This window comes from Schistocerca serialis, chromosome 3 (assembly GCF_023864345.2).
Source record: "Schistocerca serialis cubense isolate TAMUIC-IGC-003099 chromosome 3, iqSchSeri2.2, whole genome shotgun sequence".
In the NCBI taxonomy this organism is placed as follows: domain Eukaryota; kingdom Metazoa; phylum Arthropoda; class Insecta; order Orthoptera; family Acrididae; genus Schistocerca; species Schistocerca serialis.
The window spans coordinates 8467268-8484610 of NC_064640.1; positions in this window are offsets into that span (position 1 = coordinate 8467268).

Sequence of the window (17343 nt, forward strand, 5' to 3'; positions counted from 1 at the left end):
AGGTGTTCCCTTCACAGTTCACACCCACCAGACACAGCTCCCATGGTCCTCTGTGGTCACTGGTGTTCTGACTGCCATCCGTGACCAAAGATCAGAGAGGACCATGGGTGCTGTGTCTGGTGGGTGTGGACTGTGAAGGGAACACCCAATGCGGCACAGACTGACTAGGGAGCACTCAGCACCTCACAGGCATAAATACTGGACTTGATCCACCCAAGGACCATTCTCGGGTAGCACTTGAAGAAATATCATGATAGAACAACGCGAACATCCAGCAGAAGTCTAATTTTTTCAAAATGTCTTCAATAATATATTTTCCTTCACTTTTTACTACATTCTGCCAACACTGGGGTAACGTTTTGATTCTGTGACTGTAGAAATCATACGGTTTTGAGGCAAAGAACTCGCCAAGCCATTTTTAGTGTGCATTTCATCCAGAAAGGAAGTTCATTGAAGGTTGTTTGATAGAGAACAGAAAAGTTGGAAGTCTGAGGCCACAAGATCAGGTGAATAAGTTGGGTGCAGAATGACTTTCCAACTACATTTCTGTGTAGTGTTTTTTGTCATTGTTGCTGTTCCACCATACATATAACATTATCTTTTGTGGATGCATGCGGGTTTTCTATGAGGAGTTGCTGCTTTTTTGGGCTCAACCATCACTTTCATCTCCTTGTGTTAGCATAAAGACACCATTTCTCATTACGAGCAATGGTACAGGACTTCTGCAATTTTTGCTTAGAGCGCACGGTACCCATTGTGACAGGGTGGGGTTCACAGGTCTTGTTTTGCGATTTATTTAATGTCCACCTACCTCAGTATAATGTCCATTCACCACCTGTTGCTCTGCATTCATAGGTACTATGTAGATGATGCGAAGGAAGTGTTGAAAAAAACCACCATCCATACTTACAACTTACGATTACAAAGTACGCGTAACTCCAATAACAAGATAAACCTGTAAATCTCTGTTAATAACGGGCAAAGCGAGTGCTTCCTCCCTTCATTGAAAATGTTTGTTTGTAGATACTGATGTTTTATTATGGTCCTTTTCATTTATTGTGTCACCAAGCCCACATTTACGTTGGTAGTACATCTACTACTAGTTCGTGCAGCTTATATCGCACGTAAGACAGCCAGAAATGTGCTAAGTCCAACCTGAAATGTTACGAGATTCACATAGGCAACACACTGTTACAAAATGAGTTCACATTCAGTCTTTTTTAGTGGATTCTTCAAAAGAAGATGCTCACCAAAATGTTCTGTACATGCATACGGAACACGCCATGCAGAATATTCACAAAGGCCGACAGTTTCACATGCGGTTTATTCTGCAACCAACATTCCAAAACCTCTCAAAACTTCACCGAAATGTCCATAATTGTATCTGCTAGCATGGTGATATAAACTGAGTGTGATTTAACCATCATTTCTTCATCTTACGGGTAATTTTTTCGGACACCTATGACATGACCTTCTCGTCCGACTGCGAGTCCACGACTGATTGAATGCCGTCACTCACAGGGCATATAACTCATCCAATTATATGGAACAAACTTCTCTCTCATTGGTTGAACCAAATCCAATCCAATCCAATCCAATTAACCTTTCATGATCAATTTCTGGTGCAAACCACTTCACTCCAGTCAGCATTCGCAGATGCATCTACATCATTTCAGATTGCAAAATTTCATAAAATGTTCAACAAAACCAAATGAAACGAAAATCAAAAGAAAACTATACTTGAAATATACTTTATAACTAAGTGTCCTCTTACTATCTTTCTGGCTGACTTATTACAAAAGCAAACGCTCCTGGACATACATCATCCACCACTTGGGGGGATTCACTGTTTTCAGGACATCCTGGTTCTGAACACTTGCTAATTAAGGATGATGTAATACATTATAAAATTGAAATTTGACGTATGTCCCCACATACATACTCACATTCACTCTCATCTACTCCCACCCTAACGCAAAATATAAATATAAACTTTTAAACTATTATTTTCCTTACGAAAGCAAAATTATTAAAAGTTTAGAATTAAAATTCCTTAAAAATAACTTGTGCACACTGAGAGTGCTGTTAGTATTTTCAAATAACAAAGAAACTTAAACTGTCGTGATACCTACCTGAATTTACTTTACTAAGTGTTGGTTAAGTACTTTTTTAATAGGTTTTTTATTTTTCCAAAACTATTAAATTTATCCTCATGAAAATGTTGCACACTGTTCTTATAAAGTATAAAAGTTCCTATATCAAATCTGAAAACAAACAGATCATATTTATCATAGTTATTTAGTTTCTTAGGTGAGATGAATAAGTGATCTTAGTACGCTCTACACAGTGCAGTTCTAATGGTCTGCACACCGCGACAGATGGCATTACGATGCCAGCAGCTGACTACACAGTGGCCAGGGCTGTAGGCTTCATTGCCAGCCTCCAATACAGCTGGACCTAACAGAATAAAACTTACTACAAAACTCTGGATCCGTGCAAATAGCTGTGACGTTACACCATACACCCAATTTTTTAACCTTACCCATTGCATGTAAATGTTGCATGATGGTGGAAGGGCCACAGCTCATTGCATTTGCCAGTTCTTGAGTACACTGACCTGGATCACTGTGGTTTAATACATTTAAACAGTCTTCAACAGACACCGAAGGTCTTCATGAATGAGAGAGTCACTAATGTCAAAATTATCCTCCTTAAAATGAGAAAACCATTTTCTTGCAAGCACTGTCCACTGACTTTATCTCCATACATCTCGCAAATGTTTCTGGCTGCCTCTGCTGCTGTCACCTCTCTATTAAAATCAATCAGAAGAATATGTCACCTGTTCCCCTGGACTTGTGCCATACAGTTGAGAAATGTAGGGTGCCCCTAAATAGGTAAGGTGTGCACTACACATCAGAGGCTACTACTTAGGTAGCTAACTGTGTGACTATCCATCCAGTCCTAAAAACAATAGCTGTAGGAAACCCAGAAGTATCAGTGTAAGATTGAAATAAATGCCTCCCACAGGTGAGAATATTATTTTCTAGCGTCCACAGTTCCAGTCACTATTTCCAAATTACAAAATGACAATATATAAACCCATATAGGAACAGTTAACTACAAATTAAAATTAGAATTGAAAAAAAACCATAGCAACCTTAATACCATCATGGAAAACAAATATGCTACAAACTTATGCACCAACCTAATGTCATTCTAATATCTGAAATCCAAAAATTATGGTTAGTGCCTCCAATATTGAAATATAATAACACTCTTCATGAGCATGTGAAGTCCTGCTTGAGAAAGCCATTGTTCTATGGTCCACTCCAATGTATGTTTCAACCGACTGAAAAATTTCTACTCACAAACCACAAGACTTGAGGCTGTACTCATACAAAAATGTAACGAAAGCTCAAGATGATGCAGAATTTTACTTTCTGCTAGCTCTTTCTTTAAACTTTTGAAAGCTTCTTCACATTCACTATGATCTATCATATATCTCTCAAACAAAAACCGTGCCCAGTTCTCGGAAAAAGGCACATGTCCCACCCGTCTACAAGAAGGGTAGTAGAAGTAATCCATAAAACTACTGTCCAATATCATTGACATCGATTTGTTGTAGAATTGCAACATATTCTGAGCTCAGACAAATGAGATATCTTGAACAGAATGGCCTCCTCAATGCCAACCTGCACGGTTTTTGAAAACATCAGTCACGTGAAACCCAGCTCGCACTTTTCTCACATTACATACTGAAAGCTGAGTCAAGTGGAAGGACTGAACCAGAGACTTTGAAAGTTCTCTGACAAGCTACGCTGTGACTTCCCCTGGACTTGTGCCATACAGTTGAGAAATGTAGGGTGCCCCTAAATAGGTAAGGTGTGCACTACACATCAGAGGCTACTACTTAGGTAGCTAACTGTGTGACTATCCATCCAATCCTAAAAACAGTAGCTGTAGGAAACCCAGAAGTATCAGTGTAAGATTGAAATAAATGCCTCCCACAGGTGAGAATATTAAAATCCGAATAGTAAACTGCCAAAGCATTTGCCAAAGTGCCCCCGTTTGAAGTACTCATGAAAAGTAGTGAAGCTCACTTAATCCTAGGTACAGAAATCTGGTTGAAACCTGAAATTGATAGCAGTAAGATTTTTGGGGAAAATGTAAGTGTATTAGAATAGATTAGATTAGATTAGATTAATACTAGTTCCATGGATCATGAATACGATATTTCGTAATGATGTGGAACGAGTCGAATTTTCCACTACATGACGTAATTAGGTTAATTTAACAACATACTTAAGTTAATATAACAACTTTTTTTTTGTGTTTTTTTATTTTTATTTTTTTTTTATTTTTTAATATTTTTTTCTTAATTTATATCTAAAAATTCCTCTATGGAGTAGAAGGAGTTGTCATTCAGAAATTCTTTTAATTTCTCCTATATCAAAAGGATAGGCAAATGGAAAATGGAGATGGTGTATTTGTCTCAGTAGGCAAAAAACTCAAATCCACCAAAATAGAAATTGAAGCTGCATGTGAGACTTTTTTGGCCAAGACTCAGTATCAGTGATGGGCATAAAAAGATAATTAGATCCATATATTGCTCACCAGACTCATCTGACGTAACAGAAAACTTCAGAGAAAGCCTCAGTTCACTTGTACATAAGTTCCCCAATCATACTGTATTCATTGGTGGAGACTTTAATAATCCAACAATTAATTGGGAAAATTACAGATTTGTGAGTGGTGGGCACGATAAGACATCCTGCGAAACTTTACTACATGCTTTCTCTGAAAAATACCTAGAACATATAGTTAGGAACCCTACTCATGATGGATATATATTGGATCTAATGGCAAGAAATAGATCTGACCTCTTTGAGGATGTCCACCTCAAAACTGGTATCAGTGACCATGATGTAGTTTATTTATTTATTTACACATCAAGTTCCATAAGACCAAATTGAGGAGCAAATCTCAAAGGTCATGGAACACGTCAGTACATGAACTTACAACATAAAAGTAATAACAGATAAAAATAAATGTTCATGAACCTGAAAAAAGTCAGTCCGTAAGTTTAAGTAAACGCTATAAGCAAACAATAAGAATCATTTTTCAAGGAACTCCTCGACAGAATAGAAGGAGTGACCCATGAGGAAACTCTTCAGTTTCGATTTGAAAGCACGTGGATTACTGCTAAGATTTTTTAATTCAAGTGGCAGCTTATTGAAAATGGATGCAGCAGTATACTGCACACCTTTTTGCACAAGAGTTAAGGAAGTCCGATCCAAATGGAGGTTTGATTTCAGCCTAGTATTAACCGAGTGAAAGTTGCTTATTCTTGGAAATAAACTAATATTGGTAACAAGAAACGATAATAAGGAATATACATATTGAGAGACCAATGTCAAAATACCCAGACTCGTGAACAGAGGTCGACAAGAGGTTCGTGAACTCACACCACTTATTGCCCGAACTGCCCGTTTCTGAGCCAAAAATATCCTTCTAGAATGGGAAGAGCTACCCCAAAACATAATACCATACAACATAAGTGAATGAAAATAAGCAAAGTAGACTAATTTACGTGTTGGAGTATCACTCACTTTTGATACCGTTCGAATAGTGAAAATGGCAGTATTAAGTCTTTGAACAAGATCCTGAACGTGGGCTTTACACGACAGCTTACTGTCTATCTGAACACCTAGAAATTTGAACTAATCATATGCACGTTCTGTGAGATTAAAACGTCAGGTTTTGTTGAATTGTGTGTTAAAAACTGTAAATACTAAGTCTTACTGTGATTTAACGTTAGTTTATTTTCTACAACCCATGAACTGAAGTCATGTACTGCACTACTTGAAACTGAGTCAATGTTGCACACAACATCCTTTACTACCAAGCTAGTGTCATCAGCAAACAGAAATATTTTAGAGTTACCCATAATATTAGAGAGCATATCATTTATATAAATAAGGAACAGGAGCGGCCCCAACACTGATCCCTGGGGCACCCCCCACTTGACAGTACCCCACTCAGATCCCACATCACAGCCATTATCAACATTGTAAATAATGGCCTTTTGCTGCCTGTTGCTAAAGTAAGGGTGAACCAATTGTGAGCTACTCCCCTTATTCCGTAATGGTCCAACTTCTGGAGCAATATTGTGAGATCAACACAGTCAAATGCCTTTGTTAAATCAAAAAATATGCCAAGCGTTCGAAACTTTTTGTTTAGCCTATCCAGTACCTCACAGAGAAAAGAGAATATAACATTTTCAGTTGTCCAATGATTTCTAAAGTCGAACTGTACATTTGATAGCAAATTGTGTGATATAAAATGATCAATTAACCTTACATACACAGCCTTTTCGATAACTTTTGCAAACACTGGTGGCATAGAAATAGGTCTAAAATTATCTACATTATCCCTTTCTCCCTTTTTATAAAGCGGCTTTACTACAGAGTACTTTAATCGCTCAGGAAACTGACCATTCCTAAAGGAAAAATTACAAATGTGTCTAAATACAAGGCTAACATGTGCAGCACAGTACTTTAATATTCTGCTAGACACTCCATAATAACCATGAGAGTCCTTAGTCTTCAGTGATTTAATTATTGACTCAATCTCCCTCTTGTCTGTATCACAGAGGTGTATTTCAGACGTCAATCTCGGAAAGGTATTTGCTAAGAAATTTATATGATTTCTTGTAGAAACTAAATTTTTGTTTAATTCACCAGCAATGCTCAGAATATGATTGTTAAATGCTGTACATATATCTGATTTATCAGTAACAGAAATATTATTACTGCAAATTAACTTTACATCATCGACCTTGTGCTGCTGACCAGACACTTCCCTCACAACTGACCATATGGCTTTAATTTTATCCTGTGAATTAGCTATTCTATTTGCATACCCCATACTTTTTGCCTCGCTAATAACATTTTTAAGCACCTTACAATACTGTTTGTAATGGGCTACTGTAGCTTGATTGTGACTACTTCTAACATTTTGATGTAATTCCCGCTTTGTTCTACATGATAACCTTATCCCACTAGTCAGTCAACCGGGCTTACTGCTAGTACCCTGTTTAGAATGTTCTAATGGAAAGCAACTCTCAAAGAGCATGAGTAATGTGTTATGGAAAGCATTGTATTTATCATCTATATTATCGGCACTATAAACATCTTGCCACTCTTGTTCCTTGACAAATTTTAAAAAACTCTCTATTGCTGTTGGATTAACTTTCCTACATAGTTTGTAATTAAATGTGACATTGGTTTGAGTACAAAAACCTTTTAGTGTTAAAATTTGTGCATCATGGTCTGAAAGGCCATTCACCCTTTTACTAACAGAATACCCATCTAGTAATGAAGAATGAATAAAAATATTGTCTATGACTGTGCTACTGTTCCCCTGCACCCTAGTTGGAAAAAACACAGTTTGCATCAGATCATATGAATTTAGGAGATCTACCAACATCCTTTTTCTTGCAGAATCATATACAAAATTAATATTGAAGTCACCACATATAACTACTTTCTGGTACTTCCTACAAAGTATCAGTATCAATGATTACCAAAGTACAAAGGACAACTAAAACAAGCAGAAAGACATACATGTTTAAGTAAACTAGATAAAAAATCAGTAATTTCATATCACAATGAGGAAATTGGAACTTTCAGCACAGGTCAGGAGCATGTAGAGGAACTCTGTCTCATGTTTAAAAGAATAGTTGACCACACACTGGATAGATATGTACCCAGTAGTACAGTTCACAATGGGAGGGAACCTCCATGGTATACAGTCATTGTAAAGAAACTTCTAAGGAAATAGATATTACTGCATAATAGGTGAAAACAAAGCATAGGGTTATTGATAGAGAGACGTTGAGTGAAACATGTTTGGCTGTCAAGAGAGCAATGCACAATGCCTGCGATGACTACCGTAGCAGAGTATTGTCAAATGACATTTCTCAAAATCCAAAGAAATTGCTGGTTGTATGTATAGGCTGTTAGTGGCACCAAAGTTAGTGTCCATCCCCTAGCAAATGAGACAGGGAAATTAAGTGTAGCAAAGCAAATGCCGAAATGCTTAACTCCATTTTCAAATGTTCTTTTACAAAGGAAAACCCAGGATAATTGCCCTAATTTAATCCTTGTACCACTGCAAAGATTAATGAAATAAGTATTAGTGTCAGTGGTGTTGAGAAACACCTGAAATCAATAAAATTGAACAAAGCTCCAGGACCCCATGGAATCCCTGTCCAATTCTATACTGAATTTGTGACTGATCCACAAAACTACCAGCCAATATCCTTGTTATCACTTTGTTGTAGAATCTTAGAATATATTCTAAGCTCAAACATAATGAGGTATCTCGAACGGAATGAACTCCTCAATGCCATCCAGCATGGTTTTCGAAAACATAAATCATATGAAACCCAACTCACACTTTTCTCACATGACATACCGAAAGCTTTGGATCAAGGCAGCCAGGTAGATGAAGAGTTTGTTCATTTCCAAGAAGCATTTGACTCAGTACTGCACCTACACCTATTGTCAAAAGTATGATCATATGGGGTATCAAGTGAAATTTGTGACTGGATAGAGGAGTTTTTAGTAGGGAGGGCACAGCATGTTATCTTGTTTGGACATTCATTATCAGATGTGGAAGTAACTTTGGGTGCATCCCAGGGAAATGTGTTGGGACCCTTTCTGTTCATGTTGGATCTTAATGACCATGGAGACAATATTAATAGTAAAATCAGGCTTTATGCAGATGATGCAGGTATCTATAATGAAGTACTATCTGAGAGAATCTGCATAAGTATTTAGGCAGATCTTGCTAAGATTTCAATATGGTGCAGAGATTGGCAACTTGCTCTAAATGTTCAGAAACGTAAAATTTTGCAATTCACAAAACAAAAAACGCAGTATCCTATATGGCTATAATATCAGTAGGTATATGAAATTTAATGATCACACAGGTTCAGTCAAGGATAAAGCAAGTCATAGACTTTGGTTTATTGGTAGAATACTGGGGAACTGCAATCAGTCTACAAAAGGGATTGCTTACAAACCACTCTTGCAACCCATCCTAGAATATTGATCAAGTGTGTGGGACCTGTACCAGATAGGACTAACAGGGGGTAACGAATGTACACAGAGGGGGGCAGCATGAATGATCACATGTTTGTTTAATCAATTGAAGAGTGTCACAGAGATGCTGAAATGCAGACTCTTGAAGACAGACATAAACTATCCTGAGAAAGTCTATTAACAAAGTTTCAAGAACTGGCTTTAAACGATTACTCTAGGGATGTACTACAATCCCTTATGTAACACTCACACAGGGATAATGAGGATAAGATTAGAATAATTATTGCATGTGCAGAAGCATTCAAATAATTGTTCTTCCCATGCTCCATACGTCAATGGAACAGGAGGAAACCCTGATAACTGGCACAATGGGAGGTACCATCTCCCATGCACCTCACAGTGGCTTGCATAGTATAGATGTAGATGTAGATGTAGATTCTTTGGTCCAATTCCACGCTACATTCTCCTTCGATAAGTTGCCTAGACATGGATTACTGAATGATTGACCTATTACAAATTTTCATTAATATCCAAACAGGCCAAACATAGCTTATAAGTTCTTTATTGTTTCTGTTGTTGTTGTTGTTGTCTTCAGTCCTGAGACTGATTTGATGCAGCTCTCCATGCTACTCTATCCTGTGCAAGCTTCTACATCTCCCAGTACTTACTGCAACCTACATCCTTCTGAACCTGTTTAGTGTATTCATCTCTTGGTCTCCATCTATGGTTTTTACCCTCCACTCTGCCCTCCAATGCTAAATTTGTGATCCCTTGAGGCCTCAGAACATGTCCTACCAACCGGTCCCTTCTTCTTGTCAAGTTGTGCCACAAACTTCTGTTCTCCCCAATTCTATTCTATACCTCCTCATTAGTTATGTGATCTACCCATCTAATCTTCAGCATTCTTCTGTAGCACCACATTTCGAAAGCTTCTATTCTCTTCTTGTCTAAACTATTTATCATCCATGTTTCACTTCCATACACGGCTACACTCCATATAAATACTTTCAGAAACGACTTCCTGACACTTAAATCTATACTTTATGTTAACAAATTTCTCTTCTTCAGAAACGCTTTCCTTGCCATTGACAGTCTACATTTTATATCCTCTCTACTTCGTCCATCATCAGTTATTTTGCTCCCCAAATAGCAAAACTGCTTTACTACTTTAAGTGTCTCATTTCCTAATCTAATTCCCTCAGCATCACCCGACTTAATTCGACTACATTCCATTATCCTCATTTTGCTTTTGTTGACATTCATCTTATATCCTCCTTTCAAGACACTGTCCATTCCGTTCAACTGCTCTTCCAAGTCCTTTGCTGTCTCTGACAGAATTACAATGTCATCGGCGAACCTCAATGTTTTTATTTCTTCTCCATGGACTTTAATACCTACTCCGAACTTTTCTTTTGTTTCCTTTACTGTTTGCTCAATATACAGATCGAATAACATTGGGGACAGGCTACAGCCCTGTCTCACTCCCTTCCCAACCGCTGCTTCCCTTTCATGCCCCTCGACCCTTATAACTGCCATCTGGTTTCTGTACAAATAGTAAATAGCCTTTCACTCCCTGCATTTTACCGCTGCCACTTTTAGAATTTGAAAGAGAGTATTCCAGTCAACATTGTCAAAAGCTTTCTCTAAGTCTACAAATGCTAGAAATGTAGGTTTGCCTTTCCTTAATCTATTTTCTAAGATAAGTTGTAGGGTCAGTATTGCCTCACGTGTTCCAACATTTTTGCGGAATCAAAACTGATCTTCACCTAGGTTGGCTTCTACCAGTTTTTCCATTCGTCTGTAAGGAATTCGGGTTAGTATTTTGCACCTGTGACTTATTAAACTGATAGTTCGGTAATTTTCACATCTGTCAACACCTGCTTTCTTTGGGATTGAAATTATTATATTCTTCTTGAAGTCTGAGGATATTTCACCTGTCTCATACATCTTGCTCACCAGATGGTAGAGTTTTGTCAGGACTGGCTCTCCCGAGGCAGTCAGTAGTTCTAATGGAATGTTGTCTGCTCCCGGGGCCTTGTTTCGAGTCCGGTCTTTCAGTGCTCTGTGAAACTCTTCACGCAGTATCGTATCTCCCATTACATCTTCATCTACATCCTCTTCCATTTCCATAATATTGTCCTCATGTACATCGCCCTTGTATAGACCCTCTATATACTCCTTCCACCTTTCTGCTTTCCCTTCTTTGCTTAGAACTGGGTTTCCATCTGAGCTCTTGATATTCATACAAGTGGCTCTCTTTTCTCCAAAGGTCTCTTTAATTTTCCTGTAGGCAGTATCTATCTTACCCCTAGTGAGATAAGCCTCTACATCCTTACATTTGTCCTCTAGCCATCCCTGCTTAGCCATTTTGCACTTCCTGTCGATCTCATTTTTGAGACGTTTGTATTCCTTTTTGCCTGCTTCATTTACTGCATTTTTATATTTTCTCCTTTCATCAATTAAATTGAATATTTCTTCTATTACCCAAGGATTTCTACTAGCCCTCGTCTATTTACCTACTTGATCATCTGCTGCCTTCACTACTTCATCCCTCAAAGCTACCCATTCTTCTTCTACTGTATTTCTTTCTCCCACTCCTGTCAATTGTTCCCTTATGCTCTATCTGATACTCTGTACAACCTCTGGTTTAGTCAGTTTCTCCAGGTCCCATCTCCTTAAATTCCCACCTTTTTGCAGTTTCTTCAGTTTTAATCTACAGTTCATAACAAATAGATTGTGGTCAGAATCCACATCTGCCCCTGGAAATGTCTTACAATTTAAAACCTGGTTCCTAAATCTCTGTCTTACCATTATATAATCTATCTGATACCTTCTAGTATCTCCAGGATTCTGCCATGTATACAACCTTCTTTTATGATTCTTGAACGAAGTGTTAGCTATGATTAAGTTATGCTCTGTGCAAAATTCTACCAGACGGCTTCCTCTTTCATTTCTCTCCCTCAATCCATATTCACCCACTATGTTTCCTTCTCTCCCATTTCCTACTCTCAAATTCCAGTCACCCATGACTATTAAATTTTCGTCTCCCTTCACTATCTGAATAATTTCTTTTATCTCATCATACATTTCATCACTTTCTTCATCATCTGCAGAGCTAGTTGGCATGTAAAGTTGTACTACTGTAGCAGGCGTGGGCTTCGTGTCTATCTTGGCCACAATAATGCGTTCAGTACGCTGTTTGTAGTAGCTTACCCACACTCCTATTTTTTTATTCATTATTAAACCTACTCCTGCATCACTCCTATTTGATTTTGTATTTATAACCCTGTATTCACCTGACCAAAAGTCTTGTTCCTCCTGCCGCCGAACTTCACTAATTCCCACTATATCTAACTTCAACCTATCCATTTCCCTTTTTAAATTTTCTAACCTACCTGCCCGATTAAGGGATCTGACATTCCACACTCCGATCCGTAGAACGCCAGTTTTCTTTCTCCTGATAACGGCGTCCTCTAGAGTAGTCCCCACTCGGAGATCCGAATGGGGGACTATTTTACCTCCGGAATATTTTACCCAAGAGGACGCCATCATCATTTAATCATATAGTAAAGCTGCGTGCCCTCAGGAAAAATTACGGCTGTAGTTTCCCCTTGCTTTCAGCCGTTCACAGTACCAGCACAGTAAGGCGGTTTTGGTTAGTGTTGCAAGGCCACATCAGTCAATCATCCAGACTGTTGCCCCTGCAACTACTGGCCTTTCAACAGATACCCCTCCATTGTGGTTGCACCTACGTACCGGCCATCTGTATCGCAGAGGCACGCAAGCCTCCCCACCAACGGCAAGGTCCATGGTTCATGGGGGTAGTTATTGTTTCTAGCTGCTGGGAAATCAGCAGTAGCCCTCATTTTTTCCAGTCAGGTTGTACCCTTCTTCATTAATTATGTGTCTGAGAAAATAAATTTTTGTTTTCACAAATTATGACTTACTTAACTTCAGTGTTATACATTTTTATTGATAGTCCACAGCCACCATCTACCATCATGGTGTGAGGTCTGTAGATGGTCTTAAACAGACCAAAACCAGTATCCTCATGAAAAAAGAAGTTTCTTGCGGTTGTGACCATTCATGTTCATTTTTAAGTAATAGAAAAAAACAACTGTACTTGAAGAGAAATGGTCTCAAAAAATATGTTATTTTCTGTTTGTTTTGATGTATAGTTTCTTCATTTGTGTTTTAATTGGTCAAGCAAATCTAGGATTTTGGGTTTTCGATTTTCCTGTGGAGTTTTGGTATCACTGATTTTGTTTGAACTATATAGGTTATGAGAGCTTTGCAATACCATGATTTTTTATGTATTTTTTGGTTCTAGGTACTAATGGCTTCTTTTGAGCTATGTAGGTCAAGTGAATGTACAATCCTGTGGTTTTTGTTGTTGTAGCATTATTCTGTATGTTGAGAATTTTTGGTCTTTGATTTTGTCAATAATATTTGTTTTGGCATGGCATATTTAGCTTGTCCCCACCCTAAACCTCCTACTTCCAGTGTTTGTCCTGTTAGTTTTGTTTTGCTTGTGGAGTGAAATATCTTTAATGCATTTTTATTTTTGTTTGCGTGTCTATGTAGTGGTATTACAGTCAACATATTATATATGGTGGTAGTAGGGGTGTCTGCCATCTTGATGATGACATGAGTCAAAGCAGAAAGAGGTACTGAGTGCTTCTGTAATGCCTATGGAACATTATTATTACACAGTTTCTGAAAGCCCTTATTTACAAAATAAACATTTTATGATTCAAAATTATTTGAAATCTTAATTACTGACTGGCTTAAGTAGTGAAAGATGTTGTCTGATTCAGAAAAAAAAATATATTGTCTAAGTTCAAAATATTGTAGCCATTAAAGCAAAATAGGTGACTGAAATTTGGAGAGTCCAAACTTTTGATGTCAGTTTTCTCTTAAGTTAAGTACTTTAAGCTAATTCCAAATATGTTCTCCAGAACTTGGAAGTGCCTACTTTCTAATTACTGGTAGCAATAATTCCTCTGCTACAGATTAGGTCACAGAGTTATTCCATTACATAGCATTGTCATAACTTTAATTATCTGTATCTTTTAATTATTAAGGTTTTCAGAAAAAACTGACTTCATTATTATAATCAGGAACGTAACTTTAACCAACTGAGCTATAATTTTACAGTTTATATAGTCTCGTACATATGGTATATTGCAGGTGCCTGTGCATTGTATATAGCACAAAAATTGAAAAAAAAAATCATTTATTTTTGGGAGCAGAAAACATAACAGGTGGGTTAAACCTCAACTTGGTACATTTCAAGTGCACATAAAAATTAATGGAATAAGGCTAAAAGACACAAAAACAGGAAAGCAATACATTTATGTATTATCACATAAGATGCAGCATATTTGAAGGTAATCTTATAGCCTTTTGTACAAATGTGTGAACAGAACGTCCATAAGCACAGATGTAAGAGCTGTATTGTATTGTATTGTATTTTTATTGAGCCAGGCAATCATAATATTGTACAGCTGTACATAAGATATTGGGCAGGTCAAGAGAGCTATTTACAAGTAATTTTTACAAATTGATTTTTACATTATTTTGTAACAAGGAAATTATCTATCTTAAACAAAACAGTTAATACAAATCATAGAATTGTATGGTTGTACATATGATATTGGACAGGTCAATAGAAGATATTTGCAAGTAATTTTTAATAAATTGATTTTACATAATTTTGTAATGAGGAAGTTAGCTATCTTTAACAAAACAGTAAATACAAATGTTGTATAGTAAAATAGAAACAGCCGATACAAATGTAATAGTAAAATAATCCAGTATATTTCATAGACATGCACAGTATATAATAATCCAGTATATATCATAGACATCTTTGATAAAGCCAAATGCTACATTCAACGAACAACATGCAATATACAAAACAAAACGTCTAGTCTAGGACAAAATGATTATGTTGTCGTCTTAGCTGGTGCAAACGATATTAATGGATCAAAACGTGCTTTTATGACATCACTAGATGAAACCATCGCAAAAACTAGGCGCACACAACTAATTCTATGTACAATACCATATAGGTATGACATGCCAAATGAAAACCGCAAAATCTACCAAATGAACAGTTACTTGATGCAGAAGGCATCTTACAGTGAACACATCAGAGTTTTAGATGTAAATAGCTTCCTCCAATGGAAAGACTTCACTAGGCATGGGCTTCACTTACATAAAATGGGAAAAAGAAACTGTGTGTTAATCTGCTGAATGCCATCAAAAGTCCACTGTTAACAATAAGTGCCATAAAACGTGTTACACCACAACATCAAACATATTTGTGGTCCAATGAAGCTAATTTGGTGGACAATCTCAGAATAATGAGCAACACTGCAGCTCAACCAACAACACCAGGAGCTGAAGAGCCGTCAGTAACAACAACAAAAGTGAATATGCAGTCAGGGTCACCAAGGAAAACATCAGAAACAGTTTTAGAAAAGAAGGAGGTATCCTCAGTCAGCACCAAGTCACCACCAACATCCTATGCAAAAACCTTGTCAAGTGCCACAAATGGCTCTGAGCACTATGGGACTCAACTGCTGAGGTCATTAGTCCCCTAGAACTTAGAACTAGTTAAACCTAACTAACCTAAGGACATCACAAACAACCATGCCCGAGGCAGGATTCGAATCTGCGACTGTAGCGGTCTTGCGGTTCCAGACTGCAGCGCCTTTAACCGCACGGCCACTTTGGCCGGCAAGTGCCACAAATCAGTCAGCCCACGACATCCAAGTGGAAACAGCAAAAAATGTGCAGCCACACTCCAAATCAGTACCACTGGAAACTGTGACAAGATCCTCACACGAAAACGCAGACCTCCAGCCCACAGCCAGGATTTTTTATGGGCAAGAACACCAGTAGCTCCCTGTTAGCAGCAAACCAAAGGAAAACAGATGCAGAGCAAAATCTTCATGAACCAAAACTACAAGAAAACCTGGCGAGTGGTGTCAAAAATCATTCCATTGGAAAACAGTCACTATTATCCTTTAAAATATTACACCATAATTTGCAGTCAATGTTTAATAAGTTACTAGAAATAGATCTCTTCCAAAAAACAAAGTAACACTTAGATGTTCTCTGTATTACTGAACACTGGTTAACAGAAGACAAAATAAAAAAAAAAACCACTTGGCGAATTTACTCTAGCTGGTTATTCTTGTCGGAACAAAAGTAAGGGAGGTGGTACAGCAATCTATGACAAAAAAAAGTTTAAGATACAAAAGCCTCACAAAGTACGATAATATGCAAATAGAAACAGACTCTGAATTCTCCTTAATTATCTAAACAGACTATAACCTATTGATACTGAGTGTATATAGAGCCCCTGATGGGAACATCCAAACCTTCAAACACTCCCTCGAAGTACTACTCACAAAAATTCACTCGCTAAACAAAAATCTATTAATAAGTGGAGATTTTAATATTGACTTCCTCACACCTGGAAAAAACAAAGATGAATTGTTGAATATTACAAATTCATTCAACCTATCCTCAACTGTAAACACACCAACCAGGATACAAAAAATTCAAAAAAAGCTCTAGATCATATTTTCATAAACGCAGACAAACTACACCACTCAATCGAAGTCATCAGCACAGGTTACAGTGACCATGAATCCCAAATACTAACGGCGAATTTAAATTACATAGGACAATATCTCACAATAACTAAAATGCAAAAGCAATTTAATGATAATAATAATAATAATAATAATAGCTTTATTCAACATCGAATGGTACACTGCACATGTACAAAGAAACAGTAATGATTAAAGTTATTTGTACAATACACAAGACACATTCTTCTGAATACATCATTAATTTACAACAAAATTACAATAAGATGTTTACTGATTTCTATTCACATAATTTTACAAAGCATTTGTTGTTCTTCATATCAGTATGGTACTCTTCTAATGTGTAGAAAGGGTGTTTTACTAAAAATTTCTTAAGCTGATGTTTCAGTTTAATTGTAGGAAGAGCCATGACTACAGTAGGCAGTGCATTAGCTAATTTTATACCTGTGTACCCCTTTTTGTAAAGTGCTGTTCTGTGGCTGCCAATGTAAAATCTTTCTTTGTTTCTAGTATTGTACTGGTGGAAATCTGAATAAGTGTTTGGGTGCAGTATTTTCACAAGCAATATGGCTTTTAGAATGTGTGTGTTTATAACAGTTAACACCTCTGTT